This window comes from Mauremys mutica, chromosome 15 (assembly GCF_020497125.1).
Source record: "Mauremys mutica isolate MM-2020 ecotype Southern chromosome 15, ASM2049712v1, whole genome shotgun sequence".
Classification (NCBI taxonomy): Eukaryota; Metazoa; Chordata; order Testudines; family Geoemydidae; genus Mauremys; species Mauremys mutica.
Window position 1 is genome coordinate 32,812,458 of NC_059086.1, and position 20,480 is coordinate 32,832,937.

Below are 20,480 nucleotides of genomic sequence, written 5' to 3' on the forward strand. Positions count from 1 at the left end.
CTCATTTGGGACTGGAAGTGAGCGATCAGACGGCAGCAGAGATAACTTAAAACACACCCAATACAGAACACTTCTGTGTTAAACATAAACTGCTAAACACATAAAGGGGAAGTTTAAAAAGAAAGGTTTGACAAGGGAAGGAAACAGTTTCTGTGCTTGTTACATTTCGGTTAAGATGGTTAAAAGCAGCATTTTTCTTCGGCATAGAACAGTCTCAAAGCTGTACTAAGTCCATGTTCAGTTGTATGCAGGGGCGGCTCTAGGCACCAGCAAAACAAGCTGGTGCCTAGGGCGGCAAAATCTAGGGGACGTTCCCTGCTTCCGGGGGGGGGCGGCAGGCTGGGCCGGCGGACCTGCCGCAGTCATGCCTGCGGGAGGTCCACCGGAGCCCCGGGACGACTGGACCTGCCGCCGGCATGACTGCGGAGGGGGCGCTCGTCCCGCGGCTCGGCTGGACCTCCCGCAGGCATGACTGCGGCAGCTCAAGCGGAGCCGCCGGACCCGCGAACCGTCCGCAGCCGCGGGAGGTCCAGCCGAGCCACGCGGGACCAGCGGTCCCTCTGCAGTCATGCCCGCGGGAGGTCCGCTGCTCCCGCGGCTCCAGGGCGCCTCCCGCGCATGACTGCTTGGGGCGGCCAAAAAGCTAGAGCCGCCCCTGGTTGTATGAAATCAATGTTCAGACATAAACTTTTGAACAACCAGCAATAACATTTTGTGCAGTGTAGTGAATATTTCAGAGTTACGAACAACCTCCGATCCCCAGGTGTTTGTAGCTCTCGGGTTCTACTGTATTTCCATGCAGATTCACAAACAGACACACACACACCCCGCCTGCTGTGTTGCATTCTTAGTTCAAAGCTGGCTGGTGACCCATGTCTCTAAAATTAATACGTGATCGTGCAATTAAAGGGGGCAGAGTTAAAGAAAACTTAACTGTGGCATTTCCTGGTGCTGGAGGGTTTGGCTCTGCAGCCTTCCCGCTCAGCCTGCCAACCTGCCCACCTGTGACATGAGCCGTGGCAATGAGTGAGGAGCGGGTGCGATGGGGGACGCCTGGGTTTGCTGCCCCTTGCGCCATAGCTGAGCAGTGATGGCGGCTTTACACTGTAACGCCTGGTTCTAAGGGGCTTTTCTCAGCGTGTGAATTAAATAAACCAGGTTCAAAAGAAAATCAGAGAAAGAGAAATTCCATCCCGGGTCCCCAACGGGTCACCAGCCGGGAGAGACCCAGGGACCTTCTAATGCCCCCGCAGAGACCCTGCCCCCGAGCTGGAGGAGACCCTGTCAGGGGTTATGTGGCCAGGCCCCTCGAGAGGGACGTGACACAGGCTTTGTTTATACGCCATTGGCTAGAGGGCAGCAGGAAGCTGGGGGTCAGGGGGCTTCTAACGCTGGGGGCACTGCGATGCAGAGGCAGCATTAGAAGATGGCTCAGGAGCCCAGCCAGATGGTCCCAATGGGTTTCTTAAATCCCCCACCTGCTGGTCACCAGCTGCCCCACAACCGCCTGGGAGCCTCCCCCCATAGCTGCTCTCAGCCCCACGGAGCAGGAGGGCGACAAGCAGCAGATTCTCTGTGTAGCAGAGTCATTCTCCCCCCACAATGAACATCCCCCACGTCTGCCTGCCCCCCATCTCCCATCCTGCCCCCTGGTCTATCCCCCCTCAAGTCCCCCTGAGCCTGCCCCCCACACATCCTGCCCCCACCACAGCCCTCCTCACACCCTCATCCCCTGCCCTGTTTCCCCCCAAACGCCCATCCCCTGCCCTCAGTTAAGTTCCCCCCTCATGCTTCAGGGTGAATCTGCCCCATGGCCATGGGGGGTGGGGGGGCGTTGCCTGCCCCTCGCTCCCCCCAGCCCCCACAGCTGGCCAGTGTGCCGCAGCTCAGCCAGAGTTTGGGCAGAAAAACACCCCCCCCCCCGCAATCCGCCGACCCAGACTCTGTGAGATGGCAGCCCCTCCCCCCATTCTCGCCCCATCCTGCCTCCAATCTCCGTCCGTCCCCACCCAGAACTTGGTACATCTCCCCTCAAAGCTCTGCCCCCCAACCCCTCCCATCTCCCCTCAAATCCCCCTCCTCTCTGCCCCGGTCCTGTCTCCCCTGAAACCCCCCACCCCGCATCAACCTCAGCCCATCTCCCCCTCGCCCTGTCCCCCCTTCAAACCTTGTTCCCCCTCCCATCTCCCCTCAAACACCCGTCACGTCTCCCCTCCAACTCCCACCCACCCGCCCCCTTTCTGTCTCCCCTCAAATTCCTGTCCCCACTTCCTCCCTCATCTCAGCCTGTCTCCCCTCTAATCCCTCCCCACTCTGACCTCGGCCTGTCCCCCCAAACTCCCATAGTCCCACTGCTCTTTGCAGAGGGTCTCCCAGGCCCAGAGGGCTCAGGGGGTTGGAAACTCTCTCCCTCGCCAGTGTTACGCAGGCCGGGAGCCGAGGCTCATTTCAAACCGAGCCCCTGGTTCTACTCGGCTCCTGGGCAAACCCCCAGCAGCAGCCGCTCACAGGCAAAGCTTTCAGGTTAACCCCCTGGCCAAGGAATCAAACCCGGCCTGTCTATTGAAATGGGGGCTGAGCGACCGCGGCCAACAGCCGGAGTCAGCCCGGCTCCAAGTCTGGCTGCTTCCAGAGTCACCGGAGCAGAGCCGTTTGTGTCCAGAACAGCCTGGCTGTGGGGGGAGGAACCGGTTCATTTCACTCTCCGGACGGACGGGCAGGGCGGCCGCTGACCCTGCTCCTAGTGTAAGCAGGGGAAGGGTCCCACTATTGTGGGGAACTTTCCTGGCTTATACACACCCCGGTGGGATTGGCTAGTGAAAGGATCTGAGTCCTCGCTCCCACTCCCTTTACCCAGAGGCCTGACCTTGAGGGCTCCCCTTCCTCCCTCCCATGCGGAGAGTCCTTGTAACCCCGGCAAGGCTGGGCCCCGGATCCCTGGGGGCTCGACCCCCAGTCTCATCGTGGTCACTTAGGACAGGGGCTGGGGTACCCTCACTCTGGGGCACTCTCTTTGCACCATATGCTTCTCTGACCCACTGATCATTACACAGAGTTCAGAGCACGTACAATTTATCAAACAGCAACTTAACAAAAAATAAGGAAACGATGGGGAAGGTTAAAAGAAACAAGTCACCCCACCCTGTGGGCACAGGGACACCACAAACAGCCGCCTCTGCACGGGAAAGGAAGTTCACAGCCAGTTCCTCACACATTCCAGGCCTCCTACCCAGGCCCTGGCGGCCCCAGGGTGATATCACACAGTGACAATCTGTACCTCAAAGAAGCACCGTGGAGCCCCCGTATTCACCACTACGCTAGAATTATGATCGGTTGGGTACAAGGTTGCCTTGTGAGGCATCATTTTAAAAGTCTTGATCTGTTGAGCATTCATGCCCCGTTGCATCGTATGTGCTGTCGTCTTGTGGGGACGTTATGAAGCATTGCTGGGTGCAGTGGTGAGCTCCAGCCGGTTCGCACCGGTTCGCAAGAACCGGTTGTTAAATTTAGAAGCCTTTTTAGAACCTGTTGTTCCAGGACAACCGGTTCTAAAAAGCTTTTAAATTTAACAAAGGCTCGGGCAGCTGTCCACCCGGCCCCCGGCCACAGCTCACCTCCCCCTCTCCCCTGAATGCTCCGCCATCCTTCTCCTCCCCTTCCCCTGCTTCCCGCGAATCAAATGTTCGCGGGAAAGCCTGAAAAAAGCAGCAGGCAGGTAAGCCGGGCGCGGCGGGGGAGCGGGACGGCGCGCGCATGGCCCAGTCTGGCTTCCCCTGGCCCCGGCCAAGCGCCCCAGCCCGGTCCCAGCCAAGCACCCCCGGCTCAGGCTGGTCCCGCCTGCGTGGCTCGGACCGGCCCAGCTCGGAACCCGTGGCTCTGGCCTCGGTGCCAGCCGAGCGGCTTCGGCCTGGCCCGGCCCGGGGAGTCGGGCCCCGCGGCTGCAGCTCCGGCCCTGGTGCCGGCCCGGGGAGTCGGGCCCCGTGGCTGCGGCTGCATCTCCGGCCCCGGTGCCGGCCCAGGGAGTCGGGTCCCGCGGCTGCAGCTGCGGATCCAGCCCCGGTGCCGGCCCGGGGAGTCGGGCCCCGCGGCTGCAGCTCCGGCCCCGGTGCCGGCCTGGGTAGTCGGGCCGGCGGCGCCAATCGAGGTCCCGGCAGAGCAGACCCGGTCCCGGCCCCAGGCAGTGTGGTAAAGGGGCAGGGAGGGGGTATTCGGTGGGTTGTGGAGGGGTGGATAGGGGTCAGGGCGGTCAGAGGGCAGGAAACAGGGGGATTGAATGGGGGCAAGGGTCCCAGGGGGAAGTCAGGAAGGAGCAAGGGTTGGATGTGGTGGTGGGGGCACTCAGGGACAGAGAGAAGGGGTAGTTGGATGGGGCAGGGGTCCCGGGGGGCCATCAAGAATGAAAGGAGGGATTGGATGGGGCTGCAAAGGGCAGTTAGGGGACAGGGAAAGCGGGGATGGGTCATGGGTCCCGGGGGGTTGTCAAAAAACATGGGGGGCACGACCCCCTCATGAGGTGAGGAGGAGGGAACCGGTTGTTAATATTTTGGCAGCTCATCACTGGCTGGGTGTGCTACTGAAATGTGTTGTGAGGTTGGGAGACGCCCACAGTCAACCTCTCAACTGCAACAAAGGACCAGCCAGACACTGTTAACGGCTCATCAACACCCCTCAAGGAAAGAATTCACTGTCCCAGAGACTGTGTACAATGGCGATTGCTTGACCAGTGGGGACCACCTGATCCCCAGGTCGCAGCAAAGATGTTTCCAGCAAACTGAAAGAAAATAAAAAAGAGGGGAAGGGACATAATCCCTGGGCTTCTCTTCCCCACAACTCAACACCTGGAGGAACATCTGGAGGACAGAGACTTTGCACTGGGGAAGGGTGGTCCCAGGCTGGAATGGAGTCCAGTCTGTGTATTGAGGATCTGTAACGTGCTTGTCCCATCTGTCAGGGGGAGACGCTGCCTGATTCAAATCCTGTTTCATTTGTAGAACTTAGACAGAGAGTTTATTTTTATTTTCATAAGTAGCCAACTCTGATCTCTGCGCCTGCTCCTTATAACCACGTAAAATCTCCCCTTCTGGAGTTAATAAATCTGTTTTATATTTGACTAAAACTGTCTGTTTTGGTTGAAGTGCTGGGAAATCTCGGCTTAGTTTACAAAGGCTCTCCACGGGGAGAACTTAATGAACTGACACCGGACTGGCTTCTGACCAGCGCAGGATGGTTCCGTTCTGGGATGTGAGGCTGGGGGGAATTGGCTGGAGCCTCCCTACTGATGGTTCCTGAGTGGCTGGGAGATCATTCGTGTAACTCGGTTGGATGAGTCCCTGCCTGTGGCTGGCTGGGTGGGTGCAGAGCCTCTCCGAGGTTCCTAGCTTGACATCAGCATCACAGTGTCAGAGGCAGCCTAGGTTGGTGCCTTTGGAGGGCTCAGCAGTCCCACAGGCCAGGCTGCACCCCAGGGACCCCGTCACACAGAGGTCAGACACTTGCTCTGGCAAGTGCCATTTCCCCTGGTTCTCCGGGGCCCTGGCACAGCTGGGGAACCTGCCCGTGGGTTTTACACGCGAGCTCGCAGCCGGGCCGCTTCGCAGGCTCAACAACCACAACAGTGCGAACGACCCACAGGCAGCTCAGGCTGGCAGAATGATCCCACGTCCTCTCCGGCACAGCTGTACCAGAGCGTGTCCTGAGGCCCCGGGCATGGGGGGTGGTGCCCACAAGCCATGGCCCCTAGGGTGCCCCGTGTCCCTATGTCCCCAGCTGCCTGAGGCCCGAGTGCGAGCGGAATGAGGAACTGCGCCGGGGGCTGCAGCCCCAGGAAGCCCGTGATGCGCTCGGCCCCTTTCTTCCCCATCAGCTGGTTTCTCTGCAATCTCCAGCCCAAATCTACCACTGTCAGAGCAAAGCCAGATCCCTGCAACGCCCAGGAAACCACATCCCCTCCTGCAGCTGCCTGGTCCCTGCCCAGCAAACCACATCCCCTCCTGCAGCTGCCTGGTTCCCACCACAGGGACTGACAGCTGAGCCGAGTTTTCTTCTTTGACCTCAGGATGCTGCAAAAGGGACACAGGGGGTGGGTGGGTGGAGCCGATCAGCCCCCCAGAAAGGGGAAGGGACAAGATCACGGGGACAGAGCTCAAGATAAACTGTCCCCCCGCCCGCCCCCCGGCAGATGCCTCAGCTCCGGCTCCCCAGCTGATTTGCCCTTCACCACCCCCGACATTTACCCATCGGGCCCCTCAGCCCCCCTGTAAGGATAAGGCCTTTGTGTACAGCCGTATTGTAACGCCCAAAGTTCAAGGCTTTCATCTGCAGCCAGATTAGATGGAATGTGAGGATGTGACTTCCTGCGTCTCAGCTAATGGCTGCTGCTCGGCCGCTCTTTTAAACATGACATTAAAACAATGTCATAGCAGGCTGCTAAGAACAAGACCCCGTCCTAACGGCCCCCTGTGGCAGAGCTCCGACCTTGTCCCCTTGGGTCCTGCGCTTCCAGGCGGTATATGCCAGCCTCAGGGGCTCACTGCCACCCTCCACGTAGCCCTTCTCTCTCTAGGGCCAGGATCACAGTCTACTGAGCCCTTTTCATCATAGGCTGCAAGGAGGTTGGTGAGAGAACGCTCACAGCCTCTGTTGCTCCTACGGCCTCACACCAAAACAGTTTCACCTCCTGTCCTCACAGGGGCCTGACTTCCCCTTCCAGGAGCTGTTCCTGTAGGGGTGGGTTGGGGGAAACCCGCCCCCGCCCTCTACTCTGGGCTCCGGCCCAGGGACCCTAATGGTAGCAGCTGTTGGCAGCCGACCTTTCACTGCCAGAGTTGCTACATTTCCCTGGGCCACTTCCCCACAGCTCTCCTGCTTCTCCCTTCTTCACCCTTACCTTAGGGCTCCCTTAATGATGGCTTGGGGGTGTCTTCATTAACCAGCCCTTCAGCCATACCTCCTCTCCTCTGGCTCTCCCCTGCCTGACTGGAGTGAGCCCTTTTTATAGTATCAGCAGGGCCTTAATTAGAGTCAGGTGGTCACATTAGCCTGGAGCAGCCCCTGCTCTGGTCAGTCAGGGAACAGAAAACTGCTAATCCAGTGGCCAGTATATCTGCCTTCTGCTGTATCCAACTGGTCTGGGTCTATCACACACCCACTATCACCAGATAAAGAAACAGATCTTGAAATGGTTAAAGAAAACTTAGTTTACTAGCCTCCTGTCCGGCAAGAAATCACTTAGCAGTAGTTGTGGCTGTGAAATCCTCATTTCTTTATTGTTTTGTCATTATGGTCCCCACTTCCTTATTGTTTATCTGTATGGTCTCTATCTGGTTCTTTAATTGTTTCTGTCTGTGACATAATTAATTTGGCTAGGTTTCAAATAAATTAAGGTGGTTGGGTAGGATTGGTTAGATAATTTTGTTACACTATGTTAGGATTGGTTAGTAAAATTTTAGTATAACAGTTGGTTAAGGTACAGCTAAAACAGACTCAAATTTCACCATATAAACTGGGATCCAAAAGGAAGTTCTTTGGGAACCAGCTCCCGGACACGGCCCCAAAGATCAGAGCTGCCAGACCTCAACACCCAGCCAATGACACTGGGCAGAAACTGGAGTCCCCCCGATGGACCTGATCCTGACTGGTCATCAAGAAAAGTTCATCTGTCTTATTGGGAGTGGTGTGCACTGTATGTGTAGCGTGTGCCGTCTGGTTTTGGTGACTGTTCGTAATTAGAGTTTAAGGATATTACTGTGTAAGGCTCTTTCACTGGTAAAAGGTCCTGCATACCGGCCAAAGTAGTATACACCCAGAGCCCTACATATTGGGAAAGGGTGTGGGTACTTAAATTGACCAGGTTTGTTACACCCTCAGCCCTACAAATTGGGTGAGGGTAGGTGCTTTTTTCCTGGAGCCCTATGAATGGGGAAACGGTGGGGTTGCCTAAATTAACCGGGTTACACCTGGAGCCCTACAGACTGGGAAAAGGTGGGGTGCCCTAATGTGTGGAGGTAACAAATTTGGTGGAGAATGCGGGCAGCCTAAGGTCTTTTGGACTGAACTGATAGAGTCTGTTGGTGTCACTAGGCCTAAGTAAACCAAAGTTGTGACTGCAGGCCTGAGTGAACTAGAGGTCTTCCATGCTGTGAACTTTAGCCAGCCTAAGATGCTAACAGACAGCAAGCAAAATGTGTAACTGCCAGCTGTCTCAGCTTGCAGATGCAGGAGTTTAAAACTGCAAAAGCGGCGGGGAGGAGGGAGAGAGGGGGGAGAAAAGTCTACATGTGCCTGGGCCGACAAGGCCAGAGATAAGCATGCGAATGAGAACTTTTCTAACACGCTGAAATGTAATGTTTAAAGTAACTGCTGTTGGGAAGGGAGGGGTGAGGGGGAAAACCAAACAAAAGGCTTACACAAACAAGGGGGCTATAAATACTGGGACCCCGCCTGCGCGCGGGTGTGCAGGATTTGAGAATGCTTTTTCTCCCTGGCACCTTATTTGGGCTCAAATAAACCTGGTTTTGCTTCTCCACCCTGGTGTGTCAAACAGTGCGACGCACACCGGGCAACGAACCCCTGCTGTTGCTCCGCCTCGGGCCCTTTGAGCCGGCAACAAGTCTAACGCAGGGGTAGGCAACCTATGGCACGGGTGCCGAAGGCGGCACGTGAGCTGATTTTCAGTGGCACTCACACTGCCTGGGTCCTGGCCACCGGTCTGGGGGCGGGGGGGAGCACTGCATTTTAATTTAATTTTAAATGAAGCTTCTTAAACATTTTAAAAACCTTATTTACTTTCCATACAACAATAATTTAGTTATATATTATAGACTTATAGAAAGAGACCTTCTAAAAAACGTTAAAATGTATTACCGGCACGCGAAACCTTAAACTAGAGTGAATAAATGAAGACTCGGCACAGCACTTCTGAAAGGTTGCCGACCTCTGGTCTAACACATTAAATAATAGCAGAGTACCTGTGCCTTCTGTCAGAAAGGGTCACTACCTATCTGGCAGAATGACCATCCCAGAACAACAAGAGAAAAAGGGAATGAAGAAAAGGGACCAGGAGGGGTGGGCAGCCCACCGTCCTTGCTAAATGGTTAGTGGGACAAAGCCTGTGCCCATGGGAAGGGGTGATTCAGCGAAGAAAGCAGGATCAGGCAGAGACAAGCAGGCAGGCAACAGATAAAGAGTTTGGAAAACAGGTTGGAAGCCCTGAGGGGCACAGTGGCAGGAGTAAGGGAAGCCATAAGTACAGGCCTGGGGATTTCAGATCCCTGGGACAATACCTGGAATGGTGAAATCTGAGTTGATGGAGGTGTCATTTTGGGAGATAAGCAAGTGATTGAAGGAAAGAGAGTGAGACGTTAACTCTGCAGAGGCTGGAGGGAATTAAGCAGTTGAACATTGTAAAAATGTTAAAAAGGGAAAGTCTTATAGAAAGCAGCAAAGAGTCCTGTGGCACCTTATAGACTAACAGACGTATTGGAGATTGAGCTTTCATGGGTGAATACCCACTTCGTCGGATGCATGTAGTGGAAATTTCCAGAGGCAGGTATATATATGCAAGCAAGAATCAGGCTGGAGATAACTTCACAAGGGCCTTGGGCAGGAACTCAGCCTATTGGGCAAAGATGGGGAGGCGGCTGTGACCTCACAGAGCTCCCTTGACGTCAGACATGCAGTACAGGGGGGCAGAGCAGGGGGACCTCAGAGACCCCTGTGGCCTTGCTGCAGCAAACCCCCTTCTCGCCTCTCTCCTGGGGGATTTGTGTTCACGCACCTGAGTGCTAAGGAGGAGCTTCTGTGGGTGTTTTCTCCTTTCCAACTTGATTCTGTAGAACGCAGACACCCCTGTGGAGAAGGTCAGATTCTCAGGGAGAACTGGAACATTTCAGTCTGATCCAAACATTTCCACTGAGGGCTGGGCTCGGAACACACAAGGTAAGTTGGCAGGAAAATGTCCCACCTAGGAATAACTGGTTAACTCATGGGTCTCAAAATGTCATAGTAAATGAGGAATCATTATCGGACAGGTGTCTTCCTAGTAAGGTCCTGCAGGGATCAGTTCTTGGCCCTACATGATCTAACATTTTGATCAGTGGCTTGGAAGCAAATATAAAATCATCACTGATAAAACCTGCAGACAACAGACAGATCGGGGGAGTGGTAAATAACAGACAGGACACGGCATTGATACAGAGCCATCTGGATTGTTTGGGAAGTTGAGCACAAGCAACATACCTGTTAGTTTGTTCAAATGTAAAGTTATACCTCTAGGAACAAAAAATCTAGGCTATATGTACAAGATAGAGGGACTCTTTCCTGAGAAGCAGAGACCCTGAAAAAGACTTGGGGTCATGTTTGCTAATCAGCTGACCACGAGCTCCCAGCAGGACACTTTTGCTGAAACGGTAAATTCGATCTTTGGATTCATACACAGCAGAATCTCAGCTAGACGTGGAGAGGTGTACCGGTATTTGTCAATGGTGTGACCCCTACTGGAATATTGTGTCCAGTTCTGGTGTCCACAATTTGAAACAGATGCCAATAAATTGAAGAAGGTTCAGAGAAGAGCCACAAAAACGATTAAAGGATTAGCAAAACTTGCCTGATAATGGTAGACTCAAAGATCTGAATCTATTTAGCTTCACAAAGAGAAGGTTAAGGGATGAGCATAAGGGAACAATATTTGCTAATGTGCTCATCACTTTACCAGACACAGGGATAAGAAGATTCAATGGCTGTGTGATGAAGTGGGAATGTTCTTAATGTTTTTTTTTGAATACTGGATGGATGCCTGTGACGCAGCAGGGAGTGGGGAGTATTGACCTGGGAAGGTTGCAGGGGAGTTTTACTGGGACTGTCTGCATTGGTGATGGGAGACTTTCCTTGAGGGAAGATATGGGAGCATGTAACATGAGAACCCAGGAAGGGGGTTGGAGCCAGGTGACACCTTCGCCCAGGAAACTGGACAAGGCTGGGGGAGGAGCCGGGGGAGGCTGAGTGAAATGGCTGGAGCAAGTGTCAGTTTAGAGCTGGCTGAAAAAATGAAGGGGAGCCCAGATGGGGCTCTGGTCTCCTAACGGGGCTCTGGCCTCCCTGGGCCCCCAAGATGGACCTGACTGGTGGGGTCCTGTTGTCTGTACCTGCAAGACCTGTCTTGGACTGTGTTCCTGTCATCTAAATAAACCTTCTGCTTTACTGGCTGGCTAAAAGTCATGGTGAATCGCAAAAAGCCGGGGGTGCAGGACCTTGTCTCCCCCAAACTCAGTGACAACTGGTGGTAGCGGTGGGATCTACTGCAGCCCCGTGGATGGCGCTTCCTGCAGTAAGTGACTGGGGAGTAGTAAAACAAAGGAGGATTGATGGGGACCAGGTGTGCTAAAGATTCACAGAGGAGCGGTCTCGGGGGGCGGAGGAGCTATGCTTAACCCCTGGGAGTGTGTGACCAGCAGGAAGATGTATTAGAAGCACCTTAAGAGTGACCTGGTGGCGCTGTGCAGGCAGAGGGGGCTGCGCATTGGGAGGCTCACCAGAGAACAGCTGATTGCCCAGCTGGAGGAGGGGGATCAATTGAATGAACTAATACCTGTCTCTGAGGGAAGCAGCCTGGCAGATGCAGCGCAGGCACCAGTGTCTGTCGCAGCAGGGAGTGGTCAGCCAGCTGCTGAGGGCTTCCCGAGACCCCTCCTACCCATGCCTAGGGGAAGGGCGGGGAGGAGCCCAGCGAATACCAAGGGCACCGTTACCCCCCTGGCCAGCAGGGGATCCTCCTGGTGGAGCTCCCCATCCCTGGACCTGAGGCGGCTGGAATGGGAGAAGGAGATAAAACTGAAAGGGCTGGAGTTAAGGCAGCAGAAACTGATGGAGGAGTGAGCAGAACAAGAAAGACAGAGACAGTATGAGCTGGAGGAGCGAGCACAACAGAAAAAACAGAGACAGCCCGAAGAGAAACAGAGACAGCATATGCTGGAGTTGGCCAAGCTGAGGAGCAGCAAGCCCTCGGCTGCAGTGAGTGACCCAGGACTGCATGGAGATTTGATAAGTGCATCCTGGCCCAGCGTAAGGAAGGGGAGGACATAAATGACTTCCTGACTGCCTTTGAGACAGGGCCGGCTCCAGACCCCAGCATGCCAAGCACGCGCTTGGGGCGGCGTCCCGCGGGAGGGCGGCAGGCGGCTCCGGTGAACCTCCCGCAGGCGTGCCTGCAGAGGGTCCGCTGGTCCTGCGGCTGGGGTGGAGCATTCGCTGGGGTGGAGCATTTGCCTGCGGGAGGTCCACCGGAGCTGCAGGGACCAGCGGACCCTCCGCAGGCATGTCTGCAGGAGGTCCACTAGAGCCATGAGACCGGCGACAGCCAGAGCGCCCCCTGCAGCGCGCCACCCTGCTTAGGGCAGCATAAATCCTAGAGCCGCCCCTGCTTTGAGACAGCCTGCAAGCTGCACAGGGTTGCCCTGCAGCAAGCTCCAGTTTCTCACCCCCTTACTGGACCCCAAATCTGTGGCAATGTACAGCCGAATGAAAGGGAGACAGGAGACTATGAACTGTTCAAAAAGGCCCTGCTACGCGAGTTTGGGCTGACTCCCGAGATGTACTGGAAAAGATTCCGGAGTCAGCGTAAAGCCCCTGTGGTCACATATCTAGAACTGGTCCTCCAGATGCAGAGATACGCCTACAAGTGGGCAGGAGGACCTGCTTAACCTAATGGTACTGGAGCAACTGTATGAGCGGTGCCCATCCGACCTGAGGTTGTGGTTGGTGGACAAAAAGCCAGAGGACCCATGACATGCAGGGCAGCTGGCCAACGAGTTTGTGAACAGCCAGTTGTGGGGTGGCAGGGAGGAGTCCCAAAAGATCAGGTCCGCCATGATACAGAGAGAGCATCACACTGTGACCTCCCAGAGGGCAAACATAGAGAACCCCCTCCCAATGTGAACATCTGACGGCGTCAGGACCAACCAACTGGCTTGAGGGGACCAACGGGACATGAGCTGCTATTACTGTGGCCAGAGAGGCCACATACAGACCCAGTGCCCCAGGCTCAAGGACAGACTGAGCAGACCCAACCCACAGAGGGTTACCTGGGTAGGGACCCAGCCAGATGAGGGGCAGGCTTCCCAGGCGGGGGGGGGGAGGCTGGCAGCTTCCCAACTGCTCCGGAGGGAGGAGGGCCCCAGGCCAGCTTCTCTGGGGGGCTGGATGCTCCAGACACCAGGTTCTCAGTTTACAGGGTGGGCATGGGGCTGTCCCTGCGGAGCGAGTACCTTGTTCCCCTGATGGTAGATGGGAGGAAGGTCAGTGGGTACTGGGACACGGGCGCTGAGGTGACGCTGGCCCGGCCCGAGGTGGTGGCCCCAGATCGGGTGATGTCCAACACCTTCCTGACCCTGATGGGGGTGGGCAGGACCCCATTCAAGGTCCCTGTGGCGAGGGTACATCTGAAATAGGGGGCCAAGGAGGGTCCCAAGGACATGGGGGTGCACCACCATTTGCCCACTGAGGTGTTGATGGGGAGGGACCTAGAGGACTGGCCAAGCAACCCCCAGAATGCCCTAATCGTGACCTGTAGCCAGAGCTGGTGAGGGCCACGATGCCCTGACCTCGGGAAGGATACCATATTGGAGGCACAGGACCCTACCCTGGTGGGGAGGGAGTGTGGGGTTGTTTTGGTGAGAGTGTGGGAAGCTAGATATGCAGACTCAAGGACGGGCTAGTTCTCATCTGCTAGCAGGCAGTAAACAGGATAATAAATTAGAAGGTTGTATAGAATGGCAATTATCCAATGAAGTTACAGCTGTGCTTGTGTGTACCTTATTAACCAATTAGCAATTGCTTGATTGCCTGGCCTTAATTGTATATAAGAGCATGCCGGAGAGAAATAAATGACTTTGCTGCCAATCATATTGACTGCTGAGCTCTGTCCATGTTCGCCTGCGATGCAACAAGGGAGTGCCCAGGGACAAGGCTCAGAGAGGTTGCGGCTTCAGACCTGGCCAGTGAGAGGGAACAGGTCCCCGTCCCTTCCCCGGCCGCTGAGTTCCAGGCCAAGTTGCAGACAGATCCTTCCTTGTGGCAGTTAAGGGACCTGGCCGAGGTCAGTGTGGTACAGATCATGCGGAGAGGTTGCCAGGAGAGGTTCCTGTGGGAGAAGGGGTTCCTGTACCGAGAATGGGCTCCCCCAGGGGAAGTGGAGTCATGGGGGATCAGGAGGCAACTGGTGGTCCCCCAGAAGTATTGCCTCAAGCTACTGTACCTGGCCCATGACATCCCTCTCGCAGGGCACCAGGGAATCCAGCGCACCAGGCAGAGGCTGCTACAGAACTTTTACTGGCCTGGGGTCTTTACCCATGTCCGACAGTACTGCCAATCCTGTGACCCCTGCCAGAGGGTGGGGAAGGCCCAGAACAAGGGGAAAGCAGCTTTGAGACCCTTGCCCATCATAGAGGAGCCTTTCCAGAAGGTGGCTGTGGACATCGTGGGACCTCTCAGAAAGATGACCAGCTGCAGATGAGCTGCTGACCATTTTCAGCTGAGTGGGGTTCCCCAAGGAAGTCTTGACAGACCAAGAGTCCACCACCGGATCTGGTGCTTGTGGGAGAAATGTGGGGTCCAGCACAACTGGGCATCAGCGTATCACCCCCAGTCCAACGGGCTGGTGGAGAGGTTCAATAGAACACTAAAGATGATGCCCAGGAAACTGGACAAAGGCTGGAGGAGGAGCCGGGGGAAGGCTGGGTGTGATGGCTGGAGGATAGTTTCAGTTTGGAGCTGGCTGGGAAAATGGAGGGGAGGCCAGACAGACCTCCTGGCCTCCGCTGCCCCCAAGATGGACATGACTGAGGGAGTCCTGTTGTCTGTACCTGCAAGACCTGTCTTGGACTGTGTTCCTGTCATCTAATAAACCTTCTGTTTTTCTGCTTGGCTGAGTCACGGTGAATCGCAGGAAGCTGAGGGTGCAGGGCCTTGTCTCCCCCAAACTCCGTGACACCCTACATGGAGCCAGGACTCCCCCTAGCAGTGTCCTGAGGTTGTTGCCCCACTCCAGGGCAGCTGGTGCTACTGGTAGGGGGCGGCCTCGCCTGACATCCGGTACCTTAAGCTTGCCCCCCATGTCCACTCATTCCTGCCCACTTTCCCTTCCCCCCAAATAAAAGCCACCTGCATCTAGGGGTTGATTTATACCCCATGTTGCTCCTAGTCCGGATGGCAGGACACGCCCTCAGCAGCTGCTTCATCTATTGCATCCACCTGCGAGCCAGGACTCCTGGGTTCTCTCCCTGTCTCTGGGAGGGGAGTGGGGTCTAGTGGTTAGAACAAGGGGTGGGGCTGGGAGCCAGGACGCCTGGATTCTCTCCCTGGCTCTGGGAGGGAGGGGGGTCTAGTGGTTAGAACAAGGGGTGGGGCTGGGAGCCAGGACGCCTGGGTTCTCTCCCTCGCTCTGGGAGGGAGGGGGATCTAGTGAGTCCAGCCTGGCATCCTCTAAGTGAGTGGAACCACAGCACACTGCAGGGGCTGGTGCTCACAGGTCTGTGGGTCAGGGGGTTGATCCTGGGGTATGGCCATCAGGTGAGGAGGGAGGGTTCTCTGAGGGGGCAGGAAGTTTTTCTGCCAGCATCTCAGCCCCCCTGAAGAGGAGCAGCTCATCCCCCGGGGGAGATTCTTTTCTCCACACGGCCGGATCCAGGCTCCTGGGGGTGCAGAGAGACGGCGGGTTAGAGGGGCCCATGTCGCCCAGAGCCCAGTCCCTGGGGGAAGCAAGTGGCACAGAAGCGGGGGGTTCACCTCACCTAGGACACCTCCCTCGGGCGGCTGTAACAGGCCTCAGCCAGGATCAGCCCCAGGACGAGCAGGACCGCGGCGCCCAGCGCCAGGCGGGCGATATTGGTGTGAGTAAAATCTGGGTGCCCTGGGGGGGCTGCTGTGGGAGGAAGGGGAGAGTCACTCGGCAGCTCGGACGGGGAGATCAGCAGCTGGTTCTGCCCCGGGAGCGGAGCCCCCAACCTCCCTGTTCATCAGGTCCGACTCCAGGGCCTCAGCTTCTCCAACAAGGCGGTTGCCCAGGTGGACGAACAGCCCCTGCCCTGAGGACCCCCCCCCCCCCCGACTCACTCCACCCCACCCCCCATCGCTCGCTTTCCCCACCCTCACTCACTTGCTCATTTTCACCGGGCTGGGCAGGGGTTGAGGTACGGGAGGGGGTGAAGGCTCCTGCTGGGGGCGCAGGCTCTGGAGTGGAACCAGGGATGAGGGATTTGGGGTGCGCAGAGTGAGGGCTCCGGGAGGGAGTTCAGGTGTGGGAGGGGGCTCAGGGCTGGGGCAGGGGGTTGTGGTGCAGAAGGGGGTGAGGCAGGTGTGCGGGCTCTGGAGGGAGTTTGGGTGCGGGAGGGGGCTCAGCACTTGGCCAGGGGGTTGGGGTGTATGTGGGGGGGTGCAGGGTGCAGGCTCCAGGTGGCGATTACCTCAGGCAGCTCCCAGGAAGCAGCCGGCATGTCCCTCTGGCTCCCAGGCGGAGGGGCAGCCAGGGGACTCTGTGCCCGGGCCCCACCTACAAGCGCTGCCCCTGTAGTTCCCATTGGCTGCAGTTCCTGGCCAATGGGAGCTGCAGAGCCAGCGCTCGGGGCAGGACCAGTGCGCAGAGCCCCTGTGGCCACCCTGCACCTAGGAGCCGGAGGGAGATGCCAGCTGCTGCCTGGGAGCCGCGCTGAGCCATGGCAGGCAGGGAGCCTCCCAGCCCCACTGTGTCCCCGACTGGACTTTTAACTGCCCCGCCAGGGTCCCTTTGAAACTGGGTGTTGTGGTAAAAAACCAGACATTTGGCAACCTGAGCCCCAGGCCCCACCCGGGCACCCAGCTGGTCCCAGCCCCAGAGCCAGGCCCCCCAGATCCTGTCCCTCTCCTGGGATCCCCCAATAGCTTCCAGGCAGCAACCTACAGGGCAGGAGGTGCCAGAGGAGCTGGGGGTCTGGTAGTGAGAGAGGGGCGGGGCTGCCCCTCCCCCTGGTGTCTGGGCTCATGCACCAGGAGTCACTGCCCCCATCCTGCCCAACCAGCCCCAACCCCCGGGGGCGGCTCCTTGGGCAGCATGAGCCTTCCAGGGCTGGTTCGATGGTGACTTCCCTCCTGGCCATGGTACCTGGCCCCGCGCTGCCTGGGTGGGTGGGAGCTGGTGCCGCTCCAGGCTGGGTCGGGTCAGTTCCCCCTGCAGGAATAGAACCAGCGTCTGTCAGGAGCCAAGGGAGGGGCTGAAACAATCACAGCAATCGACCTCCTCTCCCACACGACTCAGCTTCAATTGTAGGGCAGATGCCTGCTCAGAAGCCCCTGGGCCCTGATTCCATTGTGTGTCCACAGAGTGGGGAGAGCCGTCTGGGGGTCACGATCCCCCCTCAGCCCCAAATCTCCAGCAGCTCCTGCTCCCCTTTGTCTGGGGAACCCCTCAGTTACTCCATCCCTGCCACCCGGCCAGGCGTCCCCTCCCCTGGGCCCAGAGCTCAGGGCAGAGCCTGGCTCTGAGCGTCCCATCAATGCAGAGCAAGTAATCAGGTATCATTGCATGGCAAAGCATAGCAGCATATGGTCCCGGTGATTGCTGGCATTCAAGAAGCATCCCTTCTTTATCTCGCTGTGTTATCCTCAGCAAAGTGATATCGTTCAGGATAACCTGGTTAAAAATCAGGAATTTAAGTAAGAGGGATGGCCATTTTCCTACTGGGTTCGTGGACTGCAGCAGCTTAAAAAAAAATCCTTTCCTGCACGTAGCCAAGCTGGGGGAGGGGAGGAGTGAAATGCTGATGATCTTTTTTGTGTTTGGTCAGCGGGGCTTCCCCAAGCTACCAGCCACGCAGTGGGGGCGGGGGGAGGGTGTTGATTAGCAGGGAGCTAATATTAGCCATGCGTTGGGGGGAGGGGTAAATCACTACAGACGCTGAAAGACAGTGGCTTACCATGGCCGCATGCAAGCTGAATTCTGATGCCCGGACCTGTGTCTGTGAGATCTGTAACTCCAGAGCTGCAGGCACTCAGTATTAAGATGAAAAATGCAACCTTGTAGGGAAATCACATGTGCTATGTAAGGTGAATAGTGCTTTTCACTGTGAAAGAGTATAACCATTGCTCTGTAAAATGTATCTTTTAAAATATTTCTCTCCCTCATGCAGCTGCAAATTTTTCAAGCGTCCCTCCTCCATCCCAAAGGCTAGCACAGATAAGGCGGAGGAAAAAGAAGACGCGAGATGAAATGTTCTCAGATATTATGGAAGTTACACGCAATGAAAGAGCTCATCTGAATGAGTGGAAGGACGTGGTATCAAATTACAGGAAAGAGGCCAGTGAACGTGAGGACAGGAGGGACACCCGAGATGAGAGGTGGCGGCAGGAAGACCGGCAGGAAAATCAGCGGTGGCGGGATGCAACTCTGGGGCTGCTGCGTGATCAAACTGACATGCTCCGGCGTCTGGTGGAGCTTCAGGAACGGCAGCAGGATCACAGAGTGCCGCTGCAGCCCCTGTATCACCACCCTCAACCCTCACCATGTTCCACATCCTCCTCACCCAGACGTGTAAGAACACGTGGGGGAGGCCCCGTGCACCCGCCCACTCCACCCCCGTGGACAGCCCAACCAGAAGGCTGTCATTAATGTGAAATTTTTTTACTGCCCTTCTCCATCCCTCCTATCCTCCTCTCAAACCACACCAAACCACACCCTTACTTCTCTCCCTCTTTTTATAATGAATTAATGAATTAATAAATAAATCATGGTTTTTAAAATATAGTGCCTTTATTTGCATAAGTAAGCTGTACTCGAAGGGGGAGGGTGAGTTGCTCAAAGGGATGAGTCAATCAAGGGGGGTGGGTGATCATCAACAAACACAGCAGTCACACCGTACCCTGGCCAGTGATGAAGCTCGTTTTCAAAGCTTCTCTGATGCGCACCGCTTCCTGGTGTGCTCTTCTAATCTCCCTGGTGTCTGGCTGCGCGTAATCAGCGGCCAGGTGATTTGCCTCAGCCTCCCACCCCGCCATAAAGGTCTCCCCCTTACTCTCACAGAGATTGTGGAGCACACAGCAAGCAGCAATAACGTAGGGGACATTGGTTTGGCTGAGGTCTGAGCGAGTCAGTAATGTGCGCCAGCGCGCCTTTAAACGGCCAAATGCACATTCCACCACCATTCTGCACTTGCTCAGCCTGTAGTTGAACAGATCCTGACCACTGTCCTGGCTGCCTGTGTATGGCTTCATAAGCCATGGCATCAAGGGGTAGGCTGGGTCCCCCAGGATAACGACAGGCATTTCAACATCCCCAACTGTTAATTTCTGGTCTGGGAAGTAATTCCCTTGCTGCAGCCGTTTAAACAAAGTAGTGCTTCTGAATACGCGAGTGTCATGAACCCTCCCTGGCCATCCCACGTGGATGTTGGTGAAACGTCCCTTGTGATCCACCAGTGCTTGCAGCACCATTGAAAAGTACCCCTTCCGGTTTATGTACTGGGTGCCCTGGTGCTCCGGTGCCAAGATAGGGATATGGGTTCCATCTATCGCCCCCCCACAGTTAGGGAATCCCAGTGCAGCAAAGCCATCCACTATGGCCTGCACGTTTCCCAGAGTCACAACCTTTCGTAGCAGCAGCTTAGTGATTGCTTTGGCTACTTGCATCACAGCAGCCCCCACAGTAGATTTTCCAACTCCAAATTGATTCCCGACTGACCGGTAGCTGTCTGGCGTTGCAAGCTTCCACAGGGCTATCGCCACTCGCTTCTCTACTGTGAGGGCTGCTCTCATCTTGGTATTATGGCATTTCAGGGCAGGGGCAAGTAACTCACAAAGTTCCATGAAAGTGCCCTTACGCATGCAAAAGTTTCGCAGCCACTGGGAATCGTCCCACACCTGCAACACAATGCGGTCCCACCAGTCAGTGCTTGTTTCCCGGGCCCAAAATCGGCGTTCAATGGATAGAATCTGCCCCATTACCATCAGGATCTCCAAAGCGCAGGGGCTCGCGGTTTGAGAGAATTCTGTGTCCACGTCCTCATCACTGTCATCGCCGCGCTGCCGTATCTGCCTCCTCCTCGACTCAGTTTGAAGGTCCTGGTTCACCATATACTGCACGAGAGTGCGCGAGGTGTTTAAAACATCCACGATTGCGGTATTGAGCTGAGCAGGGTCCATGCTTGCTGTGTTATGGCGTCTGCACAGTTCACCAAGCAAAAAAGGCGCGAAACGGTTGTCTGCTGCTTTCAGGGAGGGAGGGGTGAAGCTGTACCCAGAACCACCCGCGACAATGATTTTTGCCCCATCAGGCACTGGGATCTCAACCCGGAAATTCCAAGGGGCGGGGGAGGCTGCAGGAACTATGGGATAGCTCGGGATAGCTACCCACAGTGCAACGCTCCAGAAATCGACGCTAGCCTCGGACTGTGGATGCACACCACCGATTTAATGTGTTTAGTGTGGCCGCGCGCACTCGATTTTATACAATCTGTTTTGCT